The 12,506-nt window shown below is 42.4% G+C and overlaps 1 long non-coding RNA gene across 1 annotated transcript in view; it reads right to left on the minus strand.

The window, feature by feature from the left end:
• The window catches only part of LOC114450678 (uncharacterized), a 10,471-nt gene extending 9,604 nt beyond the window's left edge, over window positions 1–867 (minus strand). The window contains exon 1 of the long non-coding RNA XR_003672126.1: window positions 168–867. This is a non-coding gene — a long non-coding RNA (uncharacterized LOC114450678). The remainder of the gene's footprint in view (window positions 1–167) is intronic.
• Window positions 868–12,506: the final 11,639 nt, after the last annotated feature.

Consider the following 12,506-nt stretch of genomic DNA (forward strand, 5'->3'; position numbering starts at 1 on the left):
GTCTCTTTCTTGTTTTGGCAGATATTTAACTTCAATACGTGCTGCCCCTTCTAGATGGTTATACACGCAATCAACTTTTTCTTTTTCAGTGGATTTCACTTGTATATAGCCTTCGATCAGTTCAATCCATTCCTCCAATGTAGGAGAGTCTGCTCGATCCAAGTTACCTGAGAACTTTGGCACTTTTTCACTCTGTTGGATATAGATCACCTGCTTCCCCCCTTCAGTCCTCGCAGGAGTCTCAGTCGAATCTGCATTGTCCATGACACTGTGGGAGGTTCCAGCTGGAGATGCTGCCGCCTGAAGTCTCTGCAGCTGCTGCTCTAGTTCTTGCATGCGCTGCTCCATTCTTTCCCTAGAGGTTTCCTCCATCATCCAGCCGACTTGGGAAAAGGCCGCTAGCTTCGGGACTCTCCCAGACGCTTACTCCTGGCCCACCGCTGCTCTTGCCTTTCACACAAACGCACAAAAAAAAAAATCTGTTCCCCCAAAATGTACCACCACTATCAAGCTGATCCTGCCAACAACGCCAAATGTTATGTGGCTATGAGACCAGCTGAAGAAATGATGAGAAGGTGGGTCTAATCAAATCAATTTATTAATGCAATCAAACAACATAAATTTGCCCACCTCCACTACCCCACTTCCAAAGAACGGCCGCCCGGAATGAAAGAAAAGTCCACCCCACACTTTATGAACACTGCAACTGTGATTCCACCACACACGTGAGTAAGGCACTGCAATTTAGTGTTGGGAGGTTCGACTCTTCTTACTGACTCAAATCAGTTACTCTCGAACCCTCACGTGAACGAATCTTATTGTGAGTCATTTCGTTCATTTCGTTCATTTTTACAGCCGGTGGCGCCGTGTCCCTCTGTAGTATAGTGCCGCGCATTGATATGGGACAAAGTATAATAAGTATAACTACCACAAGCAATTCAAAGCATGTGAAAACATAAGAGGGCAAATACACACCACGGTACAGTGACTTCTGTCCTGCATCCTCCCTGCCAGTGTTGTTCAACAGTGCCACAGTGACTAGGTAGCTGTCACGTGACAAATGAACGAGAGTGTACTGCTTCACACACACATGAGCTGTGAACGAGAACGAATCTGTGCAGCCTGTGGAGCTTGTCACGTGACAAATGAACGATGAACGAGAACGAGGAGGAGAACGAATCTACAGCTCTGATCCGTGCAGCCTGAGCAGCCTATCACGTGACAAATGAACGATGAGCGAGAACGAGGAGGAGAACGAATCTACAGCTCTGATCCGTGCAGCCTGAGCAGCCTTGGTTACATATGATTTCATGACTGGATAATGTACTATTATATTTATTATTTAATGGCAGATTATAACACAAAACATGATGTCATTTTAGAAAGCATTTATTTACAAACACACTTTACATTATATACACAATAACACTACACATCAACAACAAGCAAAGACCATTAATTATAATTTCATGAATACATAGCGTTTGCCTGGTGTCACGTGACAAATTGAGGAGCGTCAGATATCAGACATTCATTTCCTTGTTTGTTTCTGAGTCCACAGCCCCGCAGCTGAGCTTCAGCTCTCGCGTGACAAATGAGCAATCCGGAACGATTCGTATGAACGATTCGTATGAACGATCTGTGAACGAGTCGCAAGTTCCTTTGCTGATCATTTGCTGCTGGCCAATTGGCACACACAGCCTGAGTGGCTTGGCCGTCACGTGACAACAGAACGAAGATCCGGGGGCTACCGCGACTCAGGAACGAATCATATCTGTTTCCTGTCCTGCCAACTGAGCTTTATGCGGCTGCCTGCCATGTAGCGAAAGAACGAATCACTCACTGAGGGGACTCGTTACCCCGATTCATATAAAAGATTCGTTCATATCGAACGAATCGTTCACGAGCAACACATCACTACTGCAATTGTGTTTCACTGCACACGTGAGTATTTAGACACTGCAACCGTGTTTCACTGCACACGCCTGGCAGGTCGTATGGAAGTAGGGTAGGTACGGATTAAGGGGAAAACAAAAAAACGAAATAACAATAAACAAATTAATAAAAAAAAAAAAGAAAGAAAGAAAACTAGTCCGCCCCAAAGGCACCTCCCAGTTCTTTTGTGCCACACACCGGCTCACTTGCCGGGCGGACTAGACAAAGAAAAGAAACCGACAATTTGCATGCTATGACAAGAGCAGCGATGCCCATCAACCCGACGCTCTGCAACAAAACAAATACTTTCTTTTAAAACCTCTTTACACTTTATTAAATCATGCTTAAAATACCTGCAATATAATTAATAATCCTTAAAATACCTGGCATCTGCGTGACCAAACTACTTGTGAATACCGTCTACTTCTTTGCCTGAACATCCATCTGTAATGTATAAAACAAAGTCAATCAACCACCCGTCAAATACTTTAAAACAAAAAGGTAGGCTACAGCCAACCCGCATACCTGTATGGCCTCCCTGCACGCCAGTGTGGAGCAAGGTGTGCACCTGCCTTACTCCACCGGGCGGAACCAAACCCCAACACCTTTGTTCCCCCGTACAAGGAGCCCTATATATGCGGGTCGACTTACCCTCCCCTTTTTCCCGACCTGAGGCAAATAGCACCCGCTACATATCACGTCATTATATTGACGTTTGTAACTCATTTAGCAGACGTTTGTACGCAGAGCGACTCACAGTGAACATTCAGGCTGCAGTATGAAGGAGGCTGTAGTGACGTGTGGCGCTGCGTCTCTAAAAGTGTTTTGATACAATGTGAAAAAAGACAAACAGTGGTGGAGTAAGATGAGGCTCAGCTGTGTCATAGACTCTTACCTAGGGCCCCTCTCATGCCCTAGGCAATTGCCTGGTTTGCTTACCGTGTTGCGACGGCTCTGCTCACATGTGAGCAGATTCCAGAGTGGTGAAAGCAGAACCACTGTGGAGCTTAGTGAGATGGTGAGACAGTGAGAAAGGAGATGGTTGCTACTGGAAGGAGATCAGTGATGGATGTAAGTACTAGAAGAATGCTGCCACCAGCACGTGATCGTTTCTTATGTAATGTTAGGTCCAGCCCGAGGAGAGTCAGTAGATAAAGTAGGAGGAGCTACAGGGGTGAAGCCACAGGCTCGTGGGTGGACAGACACAGACAGCCCCATGCAGCTAAGAAGCCACACACAAGCAGCCTGAACACAGAAGAAGATGAGGGCCAGTCCCCTGTTGTGATGAAGGAGTCAGGAGACGATACATCCCATGGGAATTTATGGATATGATAAAGCTAGCAGGAAGACTCCATCTGTCAGCCTCCACTGACAGATCGAGCACACAAGTGAAGAGTAAAGCTGGAGGAAAACACAGCTGGACTCACACTGGCCTTGGGAGACATTAAGGCTCTGTCAATGTAAATAAGGCGAATAAGAGAGGAAATCTTAAAGGAGCAGATCTGCAACCTGTGATTCAAGGCAACAGTGTGGATGACGTGGGACTGAACTGAACCGCTCACACACCCAGTTGAGATCCAAGTGAGGCAGAAAACAACTGTTATGCTCAGTGTACACCTAATGGACTCAGTATTGGTTTCCCTGAAGAACCTGGTGCATCAATGATGAGGGAGGAATGGAACCCTGGGTGGTGAAACAAGCAGGGGTACTGAATGAACCAGTTGTGGAAAGTTTTTTGATTTTTTTTTTTTTTCGTGAGAGGCGGGGGTGCACCACTGACTGGTTGCCAGTCAAAAAAACAGCCGGCCACACCCACACCAACAGCCAGAGTCCTCACTTAACCTAGCATGCAGGTCTTTGGAATGTAGAAGGAAGGTGGAGCACCCGAAGAAAACCCACGCAGGCTGTGAGGCAAACAGAGCTAACCACATCACCACGACCACGGTAACTGATCAGTGCCAACATGGTGGTGTAAATATATGCTGTTAACAAAAGAAACAACATTGATTCTGCAAATATCACTGAGACAAAGAGTGAATACATGTTTGACATTTACTTCCAGGCCTGCTTACCCTTCTTTATGGCCTACACAAACACAACTAATAAATAGTGTGAACGTCTACACAGAGACACTGCTTTACTCATGGGGAAGAAACAATATTTAATGTATATGTATGCCAGTCCTGCCAACCTGCATGCTAATGTGTTAACCAGCGAGCATATGACAGTGTTATGTGAGGTGTAGGTTTTAACAGGACCCAGGCACAGACAAAAACAATGTGCAACAAAAAAGGAGCTTTATTCAAAGCTAAACTACAAAACACAGGAGAACATAAGGAGGGCTACTGAAAACAGTGCCATGTCAAAATGCAAAATCAAAGTACCAAAAACTAGGGAAATAAAGATCAAAAACACAAACCAAACCTGAGGAGGAAGGGAGGACAAAGAAATAAGTGCTCAGAATAGGGTGCACAGCAACACTGAGGACAAGAGGGAGGAACGAAGGATCACAGAAGGAGGAAGACTAATAACAGAAAATTATAATAACAAATGATGAGGGAACAGAATGCTTGCTTTCTCACACTCAGAAACACACTTTGTTCTGCTTGCAGAGTCTTGTACACTGCTTTAGATTTGATGCAATCAGCTGATCTCAGACTCTGTGAGGGTCCTCAGTTATACATCATTGTGTCTAAATGGACTTTCTCTCCTCTCCTTCATCCTCTCTGTCTACCTCTTCTTCTCCTCTTTTACCCGGCCGACTATCAGCAGGAAGGTTCTCCTTATGAGCTGGGTCCTGCTCAAAGTGTCTTTCTGTTGAAAGGTTTCTGTGAAGTACTTTGATTAAAATTGACTTGACTTGATTGATGTGACCAAACAGGTTTATGAAGACTCTACTGCCGGTTTGATGTGTCCCAACAGGTTGTAGAATGTGTGATTCTACAAACACAAGGTGATTGAAACAGCAGCTGTTCACAGGAACCCTGATACAGAGGAGAACAGAAACATGTAAGCCTCTGTCTCATGCTCTCAGACCCCATTCACACTGGGAAAATCAATCCAGCTAGATTCGGGCAGTATCTGGATATATCCTTTTTTCTGAGTGTGAAAACCGCGAATCTGGCTATATCAAGCATGATATCAATCCACCCCTCGGAGACATTTCAGACTTTTCCTCCTGTGGTTCATGTCCACCTCTGTGTAGAAGCAAAGACACACAGTGACCACAGTACACCACTGTGACTTTTATGTGTTTGTGTGTCTCCCCCTACAAAAAGTCATTCCTCATCTCAAAGTTCACAAATCACCACACCAGCTGCCTCTGTGGTCTGATAAAAGAAAGGCCTCCTCTTAACCTCAATAACATGACAACTTAAGCTGCATATAGCTTTTTACTTAATGTGTACACTCTGTGTTGCAGCAGAGAGGGCGTGTAGACACATCAGAAACCAACACCCACAATACCCGAGTCTGTCCCATCATTGGTCCTGAAGCCGTCGTTCACAAGGTATAAAAGAGCTCTTTCCTCATCCACTCCACCCAACACATCAACCTCGTGCTGGTTCATTTTCTTCTTTGTCGCAGCAACTTTCAACAAAAGCAGCAACCATGTCGCAGCTTCAGAATGCCATAGCCATCCTGTTCCAGACTTTTAATGACTACGCACGCAAAGAAGGAAAGAAGGACATGCTGAACAAAGGAGAAGTCAAGACTCTGTTGGAGAAGGAGCTGCCCGGTCTGCTGCAGGTACTGACACTGTGCTCAGATGAAGGGATCAGCCCCATTTTTAACTTTAACTTCCACACCACACATATTTTCACAGCATTTGACTTTTGGACATTATGATTATGATGTATTAATGGATTCTGAGAAAACCTTATCAAGTCTCAACTCATCATGAACTCAAACTTATTATGTGCACTTTCTTCTGTCTCTATAGGCAGCAAAGAACCCAGGTGAGGTGGACAAGTTCATAAAAAACCTGGATTCGGACGGTGACTCCGAGGTGAACTTCAATGAGTTTTATGACGCTGGTGGCTTGTCTGGCCTGTTTCATTCCATTTCTCTACGATTTGAGCAGAGAACGACCGTCTCCGGGTGTGGGTTTCCATTCGGCACCAAGAAATAAAACATCAAAATTCAGAATGTAATGTTTTTTTAACACTTAATAAAGTGAGTATCTACCAATGCATGGCTGTGTAGTGTTGAATGTAAAATCACTTTTTGTAGCACAGATTTAAAAATCTTTAGGCTAGTTTATTACTTTTCCAGGTTCTTCATAGTAAATGGCAGCCAAAAACTGTTAAAGATCTCAGGCGAGGAGGAGGAGCCAGGAAGTAAGTGTGAAGAGGCGGTGTGCTCTCCACATGCTGCCACACGAGTAGGTTGTGTAGTTATCTGATCCTTTGTTTTCAAAATGCTGCTTATACTTGAGTTTATTTATTTTATTCCACTAGGTGCATATAAATGTATTTCTTTACAAAGGTGAGATGATATAAGCAGCATTCCCTCATCCTCTAATGGAAGCATGAATATGTAAGACGATTGTTTCCTTTGTTCAGTTAAGCTGGTGTGGGTCCTTTAGCATCCTAATTAAAATGCTTTTGTTTATATTTTCAGCCATTGATGTTGTGGGGAAATAAATAAGGCATCTGTACTGATATGCATTAAAAAACTCAATAGACAGACTCATATCAACACAGTGACAAGTTTTCAAGAGCCTTGACGTGGACTTTTTAAACGCTCCAAAAAGGGACTTGTTTTTTTGTGTGGCTGCTGCTGTTGCACATCAGACACAAAGCCACCGCTCTGACCGCTTGCTCCAGATGGTCTTTAGAGATACCCCATTGATCACCTAAGGCATCGCAGAGTCAACTGGGGCATCATGCTGCCTCTTCATCCAGCTCCATGGTTCTTCCTGTACTTCAGGTCAGGTCATGGATTTATCATAGCTGGGATAGTTAATTACAGTTTTTCTCAATTGTTTACACACAAATTCTGGTACTTGAGACACAATGACCACAACATGTAACTCATTTACCAACCCCCTGAACCAATTCTGCTAAAACTACGAGCACAGTTTCCTGCTTTACACTCAAATTGCAGTTCTAAAACACACATTTTGTCAACAGTACACACAAGTCTCTGCTTCTTCATGCAGAACATATCTTGTTTTCACAAGGAACACACTGCCATTCAAATATGCACACTGACTCATCACAAGGGCAAACACCCATCACACAGTTTTACAATCAGCAATCAGAGCTTTAGCATAAAAGGGCAACAGATGAGCTCTTCTGTTTTGGAGCATGGATTGGTATATGTACTCTCACTAGAAAATGGCAGTACTGCATATCAATACAGTACTCAATGAGTACAGTAGTACAGTAGCCTACCCTTGGCCCCTACAACACCGCCCATCTGATCACATTCCTGGACACCCTACACAACACACTCATTCCACCAGATCAGGTAGATGGCCCAGAGCAGCTCAGGTACGTTGTCATTTGGAACAACGTAAGTTTCCACAGGGCTGCTCTGGTTCATAACTGGTTCACTGCCCACGCACACTTTTTAGTTGTGTATCTGCCTCCATATTCTCCATTCCTCAAGCCTATTGAGGATTTTTTTTCTGCCTGGAGATGGAAAGTGTATGACCGTAATCCACAAACGCGTATACCTCTTCTCCAAGCTATGGAGGACGCATGTGGAGATATGGCAGCTGATGCTTTTCATGGCTGGATTCGCCATGCTAGGCGATATTACCCCCGCTGCTTGGCCAGGCAAAACATTGCTTGTGATGTGGATGAGCTGTGGCCAGACCGTAACTGAAGGGAGGATGCGGAATTGTTTTTTTTGTTAGTTTTTTTTTGGTACTGTAACTGTATACGGTAAATTCTTCTGTTGTTGTGTATGTAGTGTATGTGCAACTTTGTGTTGGTTGGGGATGGGAATGGCATGCACACTGTGTACATTGTTTTTTGCGGGAAAAATGTTACCATGTATTTGTGTGTTCTGAGTATAAAAACAATATTCTAAAATATTTTACAACACACTTATGTATGTACTGTCTGTAGTCAGTGTAACACTGAACCAAAAAACCAAGTCATTGGAAAACATTCCATTCATCACAGTGTTTTACACTGAGCACATCAGTGTTCAGCTGGTTCTTATAAATGTCTATTCATATGATGGTTTGTGTGTGTCATTTGAAAACATAAACCCATTTTGAGAAGAAATAACATTGTTTAGAATGTAATGTTTCATTTTGCAGGAGAATTGAGGGGTTTTGCCCATTGTGTGTGTTATTTTGGATTTGTGTGTAGAGTTCTGAGAATATGAGGCATGCTTCCAGAAAATGTGTGTAAACAATTGAGAAAAACTGTAATAGTTTTAGAAATTGTGCTGTAAGAATCATTGTTATTGTTTACAGTTTTTTCTGATTGCTTACAGTTTTTTCTGATTGCTTAAGCACATTTCTGTAACTATTGGCTATTTGTGCAAAACTCTACACACAAATAAAAAAACCTTACACCAAATCAGCGAAAACATTGTAGATCTTTTGCAAAAGCTAATACATCTTGCTTAACTCTTCAAACCTTTGTAAAAATGGTATTTTTGTACCACACAGTTAACACAAACCACCATATTACTAAGCACACAATGTGCCAACTACACACTGATGGTATTAACTGAAAACACATCTGGCTTTTGCTTTCTCTGTGCACAAGGTCTGTCCATGTGAGGTCAAACTTTTGTCATAAATAGTTCTATAGAAACACAGGGATTCAAATTTCAAGTATGAATGTTTATTCACACACATCAAAACAAACACTAGAAAACATACAATTTCACTGAAAGAGAGAGAGAGAGAAAATCAGTCTCATTGTCTCTCTGGGTCCGGCCACAGAATTTCATCAACGTCGCATGCAATGTCTTCTAGTCCAAGGCACCGGGGAACATGTCTCCTGGAGTGCCGTATCCAGGCCTGGACATGATGCCTGGTCCATATCCTCGCATGCCTCCTTCCAGATGCTGGATGTCTAGCAATTCTATGGAGTAACAGTTTCAGTTTTACATGTACAGTATTGATGTTTTTCTCATTAGAGTATGGTACACCCTACAAAACTTAGAGTGAAGGAACTGTACTAACCCATTCTCATCAATATGTCCTTATGATGCTTGCTACAGTGTAGCGGCTCAGGTGAACCCGGTTGTCCAGCTTCCCTCAGGGTCATTCCATGGTTGATCACATGATCCACTATTGTAGCTCCGATGACATCAGTAATTCTATTCTTCTTACCCTTCCTCTTCCTCTTCACCTCCTCGTCCTCTTCCTCTTCCTCCTGCTTCCTCATGTCCTCATCCTCCTCTAATTCTCACTCTTCTCAGTCTCCGTCTCCCTCCATTGTTCTCCACACTGAAGCTTACCTGGTCTTATTTACAGAGCTCATGCTGATTGCAAAGTGAACTAATGATGTAAAACAGTTCTCACATGTGACAGTGTAGCCAGACAGTTGGCAAAATAGTGTAAATACCAGCCATAAATGTGTATAGTTTTACTAGGAGTGTGTTGATCATTTGGAAGTTGTGTGTAAAGCAGTGAGTTGTGTTTACAGTTCAGCAAAAAGAGTGCTGTCAAGTGGATTATATTTATACATTTGCAAATTGTGTTTTACAAAAGTGCAAATTGAGTGTAAAGCAGTTTTTTGCTTTTAGTTTTGCAAACTCAGTGAGTGATTTTGCTAAAACTATTAATAGTTTAGAAATTGTGCTATAAGAATCATTGTTAGTGTTTAAGCAATCAGAAAAAACTGTAACTGAAAACACATCTGGCTTTTGCTTTCTCTGTGCACAAGGTCTGTCCATGTGAGGTCAAACTTTTGTCATAAATAGTTCTATAAACACACAGGGATTCAAATTTCAAGTATGAATGTTTATTCACACACATCAAAACAAACACTAGAAAACATACAATTTCACTGAAAGAGAGAGAAAATCAGTCTCATTGTCTCTCTGGGTCCGGCCACAGAATTTCATCGTCTCATGCAAATGTCTTCTAGTCCAAGGCACCGGGGAACATGTCTCCTGGAGTGCTGTATCCAGGCCTGACATGATGCCTGGTCCATATCCTCGCATGCCTCCTTCCAGATGCTGGATGTCTAGTAATTCTGTGGAGTAACAGTTTCAGTTTTACATGTACAGTATTGTTGTTTTTCTCATTAGAGTATGGTACACCTACAAAACTTAGAGTGAGGGAACTGTACTAACCCATTCTCATCAATATGTCCTCATGATGCTTGCTACAGTGTAGGCGGCTCAGGCTGAACCTGTTGTCCAGCTTCCCTCAGGGTCATTCCATGGTTGATCACATGATCCACTATTGTAGCTCCGATGACATCAGTAATTCTATTTCTTCTTAACCCTTCCTCCTTCCTCTTCACCTCCTCGTCCTCTTCCTCTTCCTCCTGCTTCCTCATGTCCTCATCCTCCTCTAATTCTCACTCTTCTCAGTCTTCTTCTCCCTCCAATGTTCTCCACACTGAAGCTTACCTGTGTCTTATTCACAGTGCTCATGCTGATTGCAAAGTGAACTAATGATGTAAAACTGTTCTCACATGTGACAGTGTAGCCAGACAGTTGGCAAAATAGTGTAAATACCAGCCATAAATGTGTATAGTTTTACTAGGAGTGTGTTGATCATTTGGAAATTGTGTGTAAAGCAGTGAGTTGTGTTACAGTTCAGCAAAAGAGTGGCTGTGAAGTGGATTATATTTATACAATTGCCAATTAAAATTACAAAAGTGCAAATTGAGTGTAAAGCAGTTTTTTTCTTTTAGTTTTGCAAACTCAGTGAGTGATTTTGCTAAAACTATTAATAGTTTTAGAAATTGTGCTATAAGAATCATTGTTAGTATTTAAGCAATCAGAAAAAAACTGTAACTGAAACACATCTGGCTTTTGCTTTCTCTGTGCACAAGGTCTGTCCATGTGAGGTCAAACTTTTGTCATAAATAGTTCTATAAACACACAGGGATTCAAATTTCAAGTATGAATGTTTATTCACACACATCAAAACAAACACTAGAAACATACAATTTCACTGAAAGAGAGAGAAAATCAGTCTCATTGTCTCTCTGGGTCCGGCCACAGAATTTCATCGTCTCATGCAATGTCTTCTAGTCCAAGGCACCGGGGAACATGTCTCCTGGAGTGCTGTATCCAGGCCTGACATGATGCCTGGTCCATATCCTCGCATGCCTCCTTCCAGATGCTGGATGTCTAGTAATTCTGTGGAGTAACAGTTTTCAGTTTTACATGTACAGTATTGTTGTTTTTCTCATTAGAGTATGGTACACCTACAAAACTTAGAGTGAGGGAACTGTACTAACCCATTCTCATCAATATGTCCTCATGATGCTTGCTACAGTGTAGCGGCTCAGGCTGAACCTGTTGTCCAGCTTCCCTCAGGGTCATTCCATGGTTGATCACATGATCCACTATTGTAGCTCCGATGACATCAGTAATTCTATTTCTTCTACCCTTCCTCCTTCCTCTTCACCTCCTCGTCCTCTCCTCTTCCTCCTGCTTCCTCATGTCCTCATCCTCCTCTAATTCTCACTCTTCTCAGTCTTCTTCTCCCTCCAATGTTCTCCACACTGAAGCTTACCTGTGGCTTATTTACAGCTCATGCTGATTGCAAAGTGAACTAATGATGTAAAACAGTTCTCACATGTGACAGTGTAGCCAGACAGTTGGCAAAATAGTGTAAATACCAGCCATAATGTGTATAGTTTTACTAGGAGTGTGTTGATCATTTGGAAATTGTGTGTAAAGCAGTGAGTTGTGTTTACAGTTCAGCAAAAAGAGTGCTGTGAAGTGGATTATATTTATACAATTGCCAATTAAAATTACAAAAGTGCAAATTGAGTGTAAAGCAGTTTTTTTTCTTTTAGTTTTGCAAACTCAGTGAGTGATTGCTATTACTATTAATAGTTTTAGAAATTGTGCTATAAGAATCATTGTTAGTGTTTAAGCAATCAGAAAAAAAACTGTAATATTGAAAGTCAAAGCTGATAATTAGATTATGAAAACATAAAAGTAATGAAGCAGTTAAAGTAGTTACTTGTGGCTAGCTTGCTGAGCAGATGCAGCTCATGAGCGAGCGGTCAGAGCGGTGGCTTTGTGTCTGATGTAACAGCAGCAGATACACAAAAACGTCTCCTCTTCACAAACAGTCTTGCAGGTGTTGAAGTACAAGCAGGGCTGAATTGGTAGGTGACATAAGCGTACACCGCTAAAAGGAAAGCGCACTGTGTAGTGTTGAATATAAATTCTTATAAACATAGTGTTCTGTAAGAATGCTCAGGCTTTGTAGCACAGATTGAAGCATGAGCAGCTGCACAAAAACTACGTCACCTCTTCACAACAGTCTTGCAGGTGTGCTTTTCATCCAGTATCCAGTAGTACACTTTTTTTCCCCATCTGGTCCAGTTGTGTAATTCCTGCCTTGCACTGCCCTCTAGTGGCAGATCAACTCTCCTTCTGCAGTCATTCTGTTCATCACTTGT

The sequence above is a fragment of the Parambassis ranga genome, chromosome 18, assembly GCF_900634625.1.
Source record: "Parambassis ranga chromosome 18, fParRan2.1, whole genome shotgun sequence".
Taxonomy (NCBI): domain Eukaryota; kingdom Metazoa; phylum Chordata; class Actinopteri; family Ambassidae; genus Parambassis; species Parambassis ranga.